We start from the raw sequence: 14,715 nt of genomic DNA on the forward strand, positions 1-14,715 counted from the left end.
CTTCCAAAAACAAGATGGATATCTCCTGAATGACACCTGAGGTTGACCTCTGGCCTCCACATCTATGTGTGTGCATGTGAGTGTACACACTACACACTACAACCACACACATACACACATGCACACACACACACACACACATGCACACACACACACACACACACACGCACACACACGCACTACACACTACAACCACACACACACGCACACACACACACAGTGGGAACCTGGCCAATGCTCACCCGGAGCTTAGCCTGTGAAAAGAACTACGTATATGAAATTACCCACGTGCTCGCTGGCAGCTGTCTCCGTATATTTGCCCTCAAAGCGAAGGACGAAGGAAGGGAGTGACTGTCCTCATTGGGTTAGTCCCCACTGCCACCATAACGAATCACTACAAATTGAGTGGCTTGGCGTGACAAAATGTAACTTCTCAAAATTCTGGAGGCCAGGAGGACAATGTTAGTTTCATTGGGCTGAAATCAAAGCAATCAGCAGGGCTGCACTCTCTGGGGGGGGGGGGGGGAACCTAAGAGGGATTGCTTCCCAAGGCTCTTCCAGCTTCTGGTAGCTTCCAGCATTCCTTAGAGCTTACACCCTTATCGCTCCAATCTGTGGCTCTCAACCCAGGCTGCCTCCTCCCTTTGACCAGGATGTCCCTGATTGGACACTTTAAGACAATCTCCCTGGGTCAAGATCTTTATCTTAATCACATCGTCAAACCACCTTTTCCTTTTGAGGCAACATTTACAGGCCCCAGAGATTTGGACTCTAGATTTGAGGAGTCATTATCCCGTCTACGCCAGCAGGGATAAGTTGTGTGGCGTGGCAACTACGACATAACATTTCTCTGGATATTTGGCTCTCCCTAAAACGAACCTATTAGTACCCAGCAGCCATATTCACCCGAAGGCTAGTCCCAAACCACAAGCAGGATCTCCCCACTGTACCGAAGCATCATGGTAACAGACTCAGAGCCACATACCTATGGTACTCACCGCAAACTTTGTGGGGAATTCCTGGAAACAGTGAGCCTTCTTGTGGTTCAAATGAAACAACTTACATTAATATATATAATATATATTATATATATATACAATATATACACTTAGTTATTATTCTTACTATTCTAAGACTGTGTGCGTGTGCATACGCTCACACATGTGGTGGTCAGAGGGCAATTTTGTGGAGTCAGTTTTCTTCTACCTTTACATGTGTTTCAGGGATTGAACTCTGGCCCTCGGACTTTTGCGGCAACGTTCTAACGCACAGAACCATCTCTCTGGCCCTAAAACAGCTTTCTAAGACCACTAACCAGAGTAAAGAAAAGTGGGAGGAAGTGCATTTGATGGTGGCGATTTGAGTGACATCCCTGCAGAACTGCTGCAAGTGTGGACCAAGAGCCTGTGTCGTTCCTAAGGCAAATGCTCAGTTAATGTACTCCCAGTCATCAGTACGTAACAAAAACCGTTCCGCAGCTGCATCTTATAATAAACTAGAAATGTCCTCTCATCTTGGATTTCTTTCTTTGCTGGAGCAGGGAACTTATTCCCCTGGGAACTGTGATGTCGTAGGCAAAGCACTGCAGAAAAAGCAGAAAGAGCCATGAGTCTACAATTCTGAGACGCACATCCCTGGGAAACAGGAAGAAGAGGGCTGACAGGCAGCACCCAGAGAGCCTCATGTGCGTCAGAGAGGCCGACAATACTGGAGGCTTGGAGGCGGCAAGCGGAAAAGTGAAGTTTCAAGGGAGCCAAGAGGCTCATTCTCTGTAGGAATGTACCGAATGACTGAGCAAGGGTTGGGCAAGGAGCATCAAGGCAGCTCATGCTCTGGGCAAACAGGACCTCACAGCTCGAGGCCATGGCTAGGGTGCTGCTCCCCAGCTGCCAGCCAGGGCCTGGCACACCTCCCGAACTGGAGGGGAATGCACCCACTCATGGCCAATAGGTTAATTCTGATTTCCAACCTGTGTTCAAGTATGAAATTTTCAAAATAATATGATTTAAAAGAAGAACAAAACAGCTCATGAGAGTGGTTTGAGTCTAAGCATTTTCTCTAAGAGGAAAACATCGCCAGCAAGCTGTGAAAAATTAAATGCTTGCCGTAGAATTTGAAAAAAGCTGAACTGCCTTTTCTTCTCGAGGATGGGGGCACGTTGTCCCAGACCAAGTTGTGACAATCAAGTTTCCGTTTGCATTATTCCTAAGTAATAGAGTCAGGGCATGGATGACGCAATACACAAAACTCCTCTGCTCAAACACTTCAGGATTATTAATTAAAAAAAAAAATGAAGGAAATGACATCTAGCCGGGGTGTCCATGACCTTGCCATCCAGAAATATGGAGATGGGTTGGGCCAGATTCACAGCCGTTTACATTTGTCTTGAATGTATGCAGGCTACACACACTGGAGTCCCAGAGGTTTACAGAGGCACGGCCCGTCCAGAGAGGTTTAAGTGAGGGACAGACCCACCCTCAATACGGATGCTGCATCCCACAGGCCTGACCCCAAGCGAAATCCCATTTTCCAGGATTCCCTGAACTTGCCTTCCCTGAACTTGCCTTCTTCTGTAGGTAGCTTCTGCTTTCAGTCTTCCCTCTTACGCAGACTCTCCCTTTCCTCCCCTCTCGCTAATCGGATTGGAAGAGCATCAGTGCTCCATTAAGGATGAGACTCGGAGGTCGCACTGTGCAACTTCAGGGAGGTCACTGTACCTCTGCGCATCTCAGCCTCCCCCTCCAACCCCGCCATTGCCGATGGAATTAAATGGGAGGTCACAGCCAACAGCACGAGGTCAGTTTCATACAGCTGATCACAGCACGAGGCCGGTTTCCCACTGCACAGCTTACTGTGCAGCAAATGGCTTGCCAAGCAGTTCTCAACCTGTGGGTCGTGACCCCTTCCATTAGAGCAGTGTATCAGATATCCCGCATATGAGACATTTACATTACTATTCCCATAGTAATGTAAAACATAGCAGCACGGTGACAGTTGTGAAGTAGGAGTGAAATAATCTTATGGTTGGGGTCACCACAACATGGGGACCTGTATTAAAGGCTTGCAGCATTAGGAAGGTTGAGGACCACTGCACTAAACCATCTCATTTCATTAATTCTTTGAGGTACAAGTTATGGGTATCCCCACCACACACGAGAAGACAGGGGCACAGAGGACGACTGAAGGAAGAATGAGGGTTGTAGCTGAGCGGCAGAGGCAAGGCTGGAACCTAAGTGTCCCTCCTACTGACCTCCACCTCCTGCTCCCTACAGGCTAGCCACAGCCATTCACAGAGCAATCCACCATTACTCTAAAGCTCAAAGGGGCTTAAAAATTACATTTGTTTCAAACAAAGCGTAAAAGAAAATGAGCAAGAAATGGGTACTTTTGTGATCTTAGCTCTGATGGAGACAGATTTGTCCTTCACTGGTCCTGTATTTGCAGCAAAAATGGCTCTGTCTCTAGACAGAAGTCTACTTCAGGATTTGAATTATGGGTCAGTAAGAGACTTTCCTCAGGCAAGAACCAAAGGTAAGAAGTATCAGGAGATAAAAGTGCCATACTTTTTTTCACTTGCTCTCTTATACATACATTCATTCATTTATTTACTGAGTGTGCATACTGAGGAATGCGGACTCACGCACATCACAGAAGACATGGCCACCAGAAGAAAGCTTCAGGAGTCAGTTCTCTCCCACCTTGTAGGTTTCAGACATCTAAGATTGTCAGGCTTGGTGTCAGACCCCTTTACCCGCTGAGCCATCTCCCAGGTCCATTTTCCCTGACTTTTCTTTGGAAATGGGATCCCACTCTATAGCCCACACTGGCCTCGAACTCAGAATCCTCTTGCCCTCAACTTCCAAGTGCTGGAATCACCGGCATGCACCATTAGGCTCAGTGTTACACTGTGTCTACAAAGGCACCAAAACATCTCTAAGATGCAAAATGATTAGTCAAGCTCTGCTCTCCTTATACTCCAAAGAGTAATCTGTAAACTTTTGCTTTTAAACTACTGCCAGGCTTTTGTTGTCATTTCATCTTCTATGCAATGGATCACTTGAAAAAGTGTTGAATTAATAATTGTTCAAGAACCCAATGCTATTTTGGAAACAGGCTCACAGGAACTTTTCTCTTCTAGCTAGTTCCGGAAAGAAGCAGGTGTTGTGTGACAGTCATCATTTGTCCTGGAGAACTGCCCTCCCCTGGAGAGCTTCCTCCTCAAGGCCCTGCAAAAGCCTTGCGCCTCTCTGATCTGTAGTTGGGGTTCCTACCTGTCCTCCCCCACTAAGAAAGGACTGGATATCAGGTAGCATGGCCTCTTTTGTCCTGTGTATGTTCTTTCGATGTTCACACTTCTGTGGAAAATTTGCCTCTGGCAACCGTATTTACACCCCCCCTTCCCTTCCCTCCCTTTGATTCACTGGTTGGTATAAAAATGAATGGGCAGTGACTTGATGAAAATTTCAAGTCAGTCTCACAGACTAACCAAATTGCAGACTTTGGTTTCTGCCCAAAAAGGATCTGCCAACCTTTTTAGTTTTTAAGCAGAGTTGGGTTTTATTAAAGACATTTTGGTATAGATATTAAAGATGAATGCAGGGGAGAGAGAGAGACAGAGAGACTTTAAAAGATATGCTCAGAAGCATGACTGTGAGCATCTCTAGGAATTCAATGTCTCTAAAATTTTTATTTTTAATGTGTATGTGTGTGCTTGCATGTTTAACTGTGTACTATGTATGTGCTGGTGCCTGTGGAGACCCGAAGAAGAACTGGGGTTACAGGTGGTTGTGAGCTGCCTGATGTGGGTGCTGGGGGAACAACCTTACCCATTGAGCTGTCTCTGGCTCCCATAATTCATTGCCTTCACAGCAGTTACTGATACCACTTTTGTGTTGTTTGAGGCTGTCATGGTAACTGGTTGCCAAGGAACTGAAGGGAATCCTAGGGTGGCTCCTGAGGAGGCATCTGACTGGACTGTAAGGAGTAAGATCACTGAGAGGGAAGAGGCTAGGTATCCTCACTGTAAACATGCCAAAGAGTCCCAGAAAATGTGCGGGAGGGGAGTGAGGCCATGGACAACCAGGCCTGCTTCACACTCCTCACAGCGGAGGATGGCTTTGCTGGGATTCTTTCTCCTTAGCTGCTGACCTGCTGTAAGAAGACTCTGGGCTGAGGGGCTTCTTCCCCTATAATTTCCCTGTCTTTCCACCCTGCCTATATGAGACAGCATCTGAGACATACAGCAGAGCGTTTCCTGCATTGCTATAACCCGCCCACCTGATATTTGTAATGAGTTTTCCTGGTAACTTCCTTTAGAGGCTTGAATGTTAATTCTGGACATGAACAACACAGGGATTCTGAACTTTTTTTGGTTGTATGTAGAGAAAGAAGTGCTCTCCTATGGGTAGCTGGGGAGTATTGGGTTATAATGATGATCAAGAGACAAAGAGGTAAGCAGGGGGAGAGCCAAGGTCTAGGTCCCATGGAGTGATGACACAAAATAGAGGTTCTAGGCAGAGTCTCAGGACCTAGGTCAAAGGAACGGGGTGTGTGCTATCAACAGTGGGGTTTCACTCATTAATCTGCCAAGTATTTACCGAACAGCTTGGTGTTGGGAATACAGCAGTAGGCCAAAAACACACCCTGCCATCAACAAGGAACCAATGTTGACTTTCACACACGTGGTTCTTTAGGAGGGCTAGAGCTGGTTCAGAGTAGGGATGGCACAGGGGCTGACGGGAGGCAACAAGGTTAGGCAGTCCCCACTGGAGCAGGTGAGCTACCAAGTCAGACACTCTCTGCGTAGGTAGCGGTTTCCTTACAGCTCCTTTCTTTCCCATCGGTGACACATGAGCCCATAGGAGGGGGGACGAGGAAGAACGTACTCATCGCAGGGCACGAGTGTGGATATTTGGCAGTATTTTAGAGACCAGCAAAAGCATATAGTTCATTCAACAGCCGTTTATTACACAGCTGTTCTGTTCAGGGGACAGCATTAGGAACAGGCTCACGGGGGTGGAGAAATACAGTCCCCAGAACGTACAACAGTGTGGAAGCACCATGATGAGGTGGCGGAGTGAAGAAGTCCGTGGGAAAGGAAGGGTGCTAACACAGGAAAGCCTCCTGAGAAGCCGGGGACGAATCTTAACAGATAAAGAGAAGCTGGTGCTTGGAAGTGGATAGGTTGGGTGAGGTGTTCCACAACACGGTAGCAAGACTAGCACTCGCCCTACCATAGCAAGACTGCCAGTAGCCCGGAAGGAGCTGTGGAAGACTTAGCCATTAAAGGGTTGGTTCAAGACATGTGCTGTAGGTTTCACTGTATCCAAAACTCTTTTCATGTTTTCATTCTTACACATTCTTACATTCACTCCGCCCAGGTTGGTAGCGGGAAATAAGAACACACACAGTGAGCAGGAGGAAGATGACGGAAGGCTGAGCACCAGTACAGCCTTGTCTGGCTTCTTCCATGAGTCCGGTGGGACTTGACCTATTGGGTGGGTTAGTCTCAAGCTGTGTCAGGTTTTGGTCAGTATTTGGTTAAAGTGTTACACAGAGGCATGGGAGGAACAAGAGGGCGAGTGAAAATTGGTTTTGAGACAGCCGGAACCATGAACACAAATCTTAACCCGCTGCCTATTACTAAGGGGCTATGCATGAATCCCCAAAGGAGAAAGAGCATGAAGAATGAACTCTCCCCATTTTTCACCAACCCTGTGTGTGGACGAACACAGAGAGGGCAACAAAGGCAAGGGCTTGACATGAGCAGTGCCGACAGCTGTGGGGACTGGCCGGTGGTTTGGCCCCACAGGGAGCCTGTGGTTTGAGAGGGAAACGGGAGCGCTGCCTAGTTAAACATCTCCAGATGAGGGCGGACAAGTCACAGCACACCTGTTCAACTCATTTCTCCCTCAGAAGCCTGACGAAGTCTCCCAGCCTCCCACAAGCAAACAGCTTACAACGGCGCACAAAAAATGAACAGAAGTGAACTCATGTTTAGTTTTAACTGGGCACAAAGGACCACCTTACTGGGTGGACTGCAACTCCACCCGGTAAGCCCCTCAAAATATGGGGTGGGTGGATTTGCTGATTCTCTATTCTTTCATACAGACCAGGCGTCCACTTAAAGTTCAAAAACTTCCCTGTCATTCTCTACAGCAGCAGTCTAGACCCCAAGAGTCTCCACAGCATGAGGAACAGATGAAACAGGATTGGGGGCCACGGCACTGTAAGGCCACCAAACTATCTGTCCAAAATATAAAGGCAACAGAAAAGAAGGGAGCAGTTCTTTCAGCTTCAGGAGTCTCATACCTTCAGCCAGACCCTAATCTGCAAAGCCTCTCACACGCTGAACAAACATTCAGTGCATCTTGTTAAAAAACAAAGATTTCGAGGCAGCCTGTGCAAGCATGAAGACCTGAGTTCGAACTCCTGCAAACCGCATAGAGTTGGACATGGTGGTATAGGACTGTTCCCAGCACTCCTAACTGAACATGGAGACAGAAGGACCCCCAGAGGCTCACGTGCTAGCTATTCAAACACAGACGAGGTGGATGGCAAGGGCCAATAGCAGTGGTGGTCCTTCGACTTCCACACACAAGCCCCGGCGCAGCATGCCTAATCCCTACAGTTAAGATCCACTGAGTGCTGGGTGTGGTGGCGCATGCCTGTAATCCCAGCACTCGGGGAGGTACAGGCAGGCAGACCTCCGTGAGTTCGAGGCCAGCCTGGTCTACAAAGCAGGTCCAAGGCAGCCAAGGCTACACAGAGAAACCCTGTCTCAAACAACAAAACAAAGCAAACGAAAAGATCCAATAAGCATTAAGCCGAACATAGAGCACTCTGAGACCAGGATGTAGGCTGCATTCTCAGAAAACCAGCCCTGTGTAAGAGCTTGAGTCACAGATCTTATTCAGGGATCCAGACCCTATCCATGACACACATTTGCTAAGCAACCTCAAGGCAGTTTCTTCCAGTCTTGTGAGGAACTTCATGGGATAAAGAACAGAATGGCTAGCGTACAGCAAGCTCTCAAGAAATGTCAACTCTACAGTCACTGTTTAAAAAAATGTGCAGGTAGCAATTTTAAAAGTTCAAGAAGTAAACTTCTGGGTCTGGAGAGCCGAAGGTAACATTCTTGCCATGCAAGCATGAAGCCCTGAGTTCCATCCACAGAACCATGCCTTGACAGTGTTGCAATGTGCTCTTGTAATCCCAGAGCTGAGGAGGCGGAGACAGGTGGGTCCCGGATCTTGCTGGGATCCAGCCAGCCTTGCCTGAATCAGTGAGTGTCAGGCCAGCAAGAGAGCCTGTCTCAACAGCAACAGTAACAACAATAAAAAACCCAAGATTGGCAGCATCTGAGGAATGACAGCAGAGACTGTCCTCTACACTCCTCATCTACAAACCCATGAGTGCATGCACACACAGATAAATAACTGTTATTAAAAGGTATAAAAGAGACAATATTTTAGGACAGAACTGTGAAGCCGACGGGGAAGGCCAGGTCATTTGTTGGACTCTAACTGATTTCCTTTCTCTTCTTGAGTGGCAAACCCATAAGGATAATTTGTACCACTGCCATTTCTAATCTGTGCCTTGTGCTACGCTTTTTTTTTTAATTTTTTCTTTTGCTCCTCAGATACCTGGTGTTCTCTCTGCCATGCTGACTCCATGCCCTCTCCCCGATGCCTAAAGGAGGCAATCTCTGGGCTCCATCTTTGGATCTCTACACTGGAATTTTTATGTTGTCACCATAGGTGACACCCCTCCTGGCTTCCACTGCTGCAGTCTCCATAGTAGATCCCTGACCTCAATCTTTGGGTCTCCAGTCGCCTCCTCCTCCCAAGCCTAGGGCTTGTCCCCTGTGGAGATGCAGTACTGCTTCAGGGTTCTTCAGCTCTTACCTTCTCTTCTCCCACACCCGGTTTCCGCATGGTCTGTCTCATTTTCTCGAACTCTTCACCCACAGTCAAGACTACACTGACATTATCTGATCTTTGTCTTCCATTTCCAATCATGGCCCTGCTTGTCACAGACCGGAATCACCTCTTATTTTCACCCTAATTCCTTATCCTGTCACCACTGCACTTTTTAAGTAACTTGCTAACTGACGATGTCCTTTCTCTTCCTATAAAACTCCAGTCTCCATCCTACCGTTGAGAATCTTCTCAAGTATTACTGTCACGATACCACACTTACCAAACCCCAAATCTTCTGCTTCCCATCTGTAGGATAAAATTTTAACTCTGCAGATTGCTGTTCTATGTCTCCACCCGCTCTTCTAATACTTCAGTCTGTCTATTTGAGCTTGATCTTGCTGAACTGGTTAGCCCTGTCAGCTGACCTCTGACACTCTCAAAATATTCCGGCCTCATTTTACGAGCATTGTGTTTTCTGTTTGGGAATTCCTCCCATAAGAATCCACCATGGCTCTGGGTTTGTTTTGCTGCTGTTGTTTAATGCTATTATTATCATCATTATTATATTAGTGTGTGTGTGTTAGACAGACAGACAGACATAGGGAAATGGGGGGGATGGGGCACATGCTACAGCTTGTGTGTGGAGATCAGAGAACAACTTTAGAGAGCTGCTTCTCAAATCTTCCAGTTGAGGCAGGAGCTCTTATTTCCACTTCAGTGCTGTACCCCAGGCTGGCCCATGGGTTTCCAGCTCATTCTCCAGGCCCTACCTCCTACCTCCCGGTAGAGAGAAAGGGAAGATTACAGACCTGGCACTTCTACACCCAACTTTTAAGTGAGTTCCAGGGATCAGTCCACCAGGCTTGCATGGCAAGAGCTTTTACCCACCAACCCATCTCTCTGCCCTGGTTTTGCATTTTGAGAGAGGGGTTCATGTAGTCCAAGCTAGCCTCAAAGGCACTATGTGCCTGAGGATGACCTTGACCTTCCAATCTGCCTACCTCCATCTCCCGAATGCTGGGATTCCAAGCATGTGTTGGCATGGTTCTGGACAATTCTTCCTTGGGAATCACAGTGGCGGATGACTTCCCTTCCTTAATTAATGTAGCGCTTTACACCTCAAGGAGGTGCCTTACGTTTGGGACCCATTTACTTCACACACACACACACACACACACACACACACACACACACACGTTAAGTCATGTGGCCAGTAACAGCAGAAATAGGATCCAGATCCTTCTCAGCTGAGAAAACCCAGACCCAGGCCACCTCCCTCATTTCCTGTCTCCTCCAAAGCACAAATGCCCCATGGTGTTTGCACACAACTAGGTGTTCAGTAACTGTGTTGACCGAGAAGCTTGCTTCAATGCTACCCAGGAGTTCACAGCACTGACAGGGTTGGCTGCCCAGCTGGAGTGCATGGGAGACCACCTGAGTCATCTCTTTTACTTGGCTTAACTTTTCGCATCAAAAACTAGCTATGATTCATGCTAGAAGAAATCTGGAGGGCGAGAGATGGGGTCAAGTACTTGCCAGGCAAGTGTGAGGACCCAAGTGTCAGTAATCCCAGTGTTCTTGCAGCAGGGTGGGAAATGGAGACAGGAGAATTCCCAGAAGCTCACAGGTCAGCTAGCCGGACCCACACAGGGCAGCAACAACAGCAGCAGCAGCAGCAAAGAGACCCTGTCTGACAGAGATGGACAAAGAGGACTGATGGCTGAGGTTGCCCTCTGACCTCCATGTATGTGGTGGGATGTGCATGCTGTACACATACATAGATACACCACACACATAAGAGCGCGCGCTCTCTCTCTCTCTCTCTCTCACACACACACACACACACACACACACACACACTGTACATGCACACTTCCTCACTCCTCCCCACACACACAAAAGAAATTCGGGGTTAAGGAAAGCTAAGGGGCCTTCATCTGATTTAAACACGTACTGAGTTCTGGGGGTGAGATCCACCTTACATGTGGGTCTGGGCTCAGCCTTGCTCTGTTCCATAGTGACCAGGAAGTGAAAACAGGCTGTCTAGCTGAGGGCCCACGGTGTAGCAGACTGCTCAGAGCTAGACACTGAGGAGAGGGTGTGACTTCTCGGCTCTAACAGTTCCTCTCAGCTTAGGAAGCTACAGAAGTGAATCTTTGGTGGAAGGGAACTAAAGGGAGGAAAGGATCTTAGGAAGGAAGGGGAAGGGACAGGACGGAGGCGGCACAGGTCATAGACCACACAGGCGATAGACGGGCCCTGCTCTGCACAGCTGCTTGAAGCTGTCAGGCTCACTGCTGTTGTCCACGGCTGACACCATCAACAGCAGGTTCTGGCCTGTTTACACGGTTGATGGTCTGCCCGGAACTCGCATACAGTTAACACTCACCTAGACCTCTATATGTAGCCCAGGCTGACTTGGAACTTGAGATCTTCCTACCTCACTCAGTTGCTCAAGTTTTAGGATTACAGGAGTGTGAAACTTCATGGCTGCAATCCTTTCTTTTCTTTCTTTCTTTCTTTCTTTCCTTCTCTTTTTCAAGACAGGGTTTCTCTGTGTAGCCCTGGCTGTCCTGGAACTTGCTTTGTAGACCAGGCTGGCTTTGAACTCAGGGATCTGCCTGTCCCCCCCCACAAGTGCTGGGATTACAGGCATGTGCCACTAATGTCTGGCCCTGCAACCTTTCTGAATTCACTCTCTAGCTTCTGATCTTACTTCCGGGATTCGCAGGCTTGACATCCAGCATGTTTTCCCGACAGTGACTTTTTTGCACATGGTTTATATTTGCCCTCCTTCGAAGCTGCCTTGCATGCCAAGCACTGGGCCCAGAGGTCAGGATTGCTACCTTGGGGCTGTTGGAAACACCATTTTCTACTGCTGTTTCCTGAACCTTTTCTCAGAAGATGTGGGTGACAAAGACAAAGAGTGAGGCTCACAGAAGCCGACCAGGGAAATACTGAGGGAAAACACCACTGGAAAATTGTGATTGGAACAAGACATGTAAGCCAGTTTTTGAAAAATCACATGATAAAGGAAAGGAGACAGAAGTGCAAAATAAAGCCATTTACCAAATAAAAAGAAGGCGGGGGGGGGGGGGGCGCCTATTCCTGTGAGATAGAATTTTTCCTTGGTGGCAGCACTCACCGGGGCTTCTGTTTTGGTGTCCTTCCTAATCTTTGCCAACAAACTCCTATTCATCCTTCAACACTTTGCTGAAATGTGTTCTCTGGGAAGCCTTCTCTGAGGTTGGATCCATTTAACATTCTCTGTTCTTGCTTCCCCATCTGTCGTTCTGCTCTCACTTTATCTAACAGTTTTGTCTCTCCCACCACCTCTCTGAGGACAAGGGCTAATTATCTCAGTGTTGCATCCTCTAGACACAACAGAGTGCCTGGCGCACACACCAAGTGTTTGTCATCGTGTTGATAAATACACAGCCCGCAAGTACAATTCGCACTTCATTTGCAAAACTCCGTTTGGTTGCCGGGACTCTTCCCTTGTCGAACAAACGATTTGAGACTCATGAAGTAAGCTCCATCCACAACGGCACATTAGTCTGCTCTTCATACCCTGGAGACGGGAGCATTTCCCTTCCACACTAAACCTCCTGGGGCCCGGCTTGATATTAGCAGCACATCTCCAGTGCTAGCATTTCTATTGTGGCGAAGGCTAAATTACACCAGGAGCCTAAAGCGGCCACCAGTCTTAGTGAATTGGGGGAGGGGGTAATTAGAAGACAGCATTTCTGTAGCAGACCTAGGAGCCGGAGATGGAGGAGGAAGTTGATTTAAACCTCGCATTAAAAGAAATCCGCTAGAAACTCAAGCAAAACAGGACATGGCAACAGACCCTGCCGTCCAGGGTCTGGTCTCCCTCGGGTGTCAGGTGAGAAAACAGGGTGAGGGGGAGAGGGGGGCAGTGCCTGCCTTGGGCACCCCTCCTCGTACCTTGGGACTTATTGCTTGAGAGAGCCCTGGTTTTCTTCCAGTAACAACAACCACAGTTTGCTCCCCCCCACACCGTCTCGATCGCCCCTTCGTCCCCCAGCAACCCCCACCAGGCTTAACTCGGGATCAAAAGTGCCCGTGCCTGGGCTGTCAGGCCGCGGCAGTGTAGGCGCGCGGTGGGCAGGCGGGACCCCGGTGTCCCCGCAGCTCCCGAGAGGATTCGGGCCGCAGGGGCGGCCCTCTTCACCTAAGGAGTCCACGCGCCCCCCGAGATCGCACGACCGCGGGGACTTCAGCGGCTCCCCCGCAGCCCCCCGCAAGCCCTGTGCCCCTGAGATCGCCGCTGGTCCCCATCGCGGCCGGGTGAACCGGTGTCCACCGCGCTGCCTAGCCTCGCGCGACCCGGCCGGCTCGCCGCCCCGTGACAGCTGGGTGCCCAAAGGGTTAAGGCCGCCGCTCGGCGCCGGGTGTCCCCCGCGCGCCGCCCCGCCGCCGCCAGCCGGCCCCAGCGCGCACGCGCCCGCCCGTTACCTGCGGTGGCCGCCGCGCTCCTCCTCCACCTGGCCGCGCTCTCCCGGGGCCGCCCCTCAGCCCGCCCCCTCGGCTCTCCGCCGCGCACCCTGCAGGCTGCCCGCCGCGGCCTGCGGAGGAGGGGCCTGGGGACGATTACCATGCATTAGCATACCGGGGCGCATCACGTGACTGTTCCAGCCAATGGTCATTCTGGAAAGGCGGGGACTGAACCGAACACGCTTTGGTACTGCTCGCTGCCTGAACCGGTGGCCATGGCAACGGATGGGGAGGGCGCAGGAGGGGGAGGCGCTGGAGCCTCGAAGTCCCCCGGGAGCATCTCTCTACCTGAGCTCCGTACCGGGACCACCGCGTACTTTTCCTACTCTGCGTAAGGAGAGCACCTCAAATTGGCCTGACCAGGGAAATTCAGATTCCGGAAACGCTCTAACACCTAAACCACGTGCCTAACATTTTTTCTGCAGATAACTCTCTGGTAACCTCTGGAAATACATTTCATAAACTTGATAGTGGGGCAAGCTTATGCTCAGAGAGGCTCAATCACTCCCCCAAAGTCACACAAGCACACTACATGGAAGAAGTGGAGATATGAGAACTTCAGGCCCAGGGCACTCCTGCCTTCTTCACCTCTCACAATTCCAAACAGTTGAGAAAAAGACAGTGTACAAACAGTCGAAAGACTCCTTCTACATCACGCGTGGGTCGCCATTGTGCTGTCTTACAATGACCCTCTGAAGCAAAAGCCTTGTACCCTTATTACAGATGAGAGAAACGAAATTTGCAGATGATGGGACCTGCCCTGAGCCAAACAGCGATTAAGGGGCCAACAGTTAATCACTCGGATCTACAACTTTTGCATCAAGTCTTAATGGCAGCATTGCTGTGGCCACTTTTCTGATGCAGACGCTGAACCTCCCTCCAGTACTTCACACATTTTGATTCCAATCCTGGCTTATCTGGCTCCAACGCTATATTCTAACGGTGTCTCGTTGTACCGGGCTCATTTAATTTATATTTAGGCATAGAACACCTTCCCTAATAGAACTGTCACTCAAGATTGGAATATGCTCTGTAACAAGTGCCATGTGTTAAGGTCACAGAAGGTAAATAGTGGACTCTGTCTCCCTGCCTTCAATTCTGTGGATCTATTGGGTCATTCACCTGAAGGGACAAACGTTCCCATATGGACTTGTTTAGCTCAGTGGCTCACTGATTTTAATGTAGCAATGTATGGATCACTAGATCAGGTTCTGTGGTTTAAGCCAACTGTCTAGGCACTTTAAGGGATTATTCAAGATCATTTAAAATATATATC

General features: G+C 49.1%; 1 protein-coding gene across 1 annotated transcript in view; it reads right to left on the minus strand.

Moving 5' to 3' along the window:
• Nucleotides 1-13,521, minus strand: part of Phc2 (polyhomeotic homolog 2) — a 96,012-nt gene extending 82,491 nt beyond the window's left edge. Inside the window, exon 1 of the mRNA XM_060379505.1 lies at nucleotides 13,401-13,521. The gene's annotated coding sequence lies outside the window, so the exon portion shown is untranslated. The remainder of the gene's footprint in view (nucleotides 1-13,400) is intronic.
• Between the last annotated feature and the right edge of the window lie 1,194 nt (nucleotides 13,522-14,715).

This window comes from Meriones unguiculatus, chromosome 3, assembly GCF_030254825.1.
Source record: "Meriones unguiculatus strain TT.TT164.6M chromosome 3, Bangor_MerUng_6.1, whole genome shotgun sequence".
Lineage (NCBI taxonomy): Eukaryota > Metazoa > Chordata > Mammalia > Rodentia > Muridae > Meriones > Meriones unguiculatus.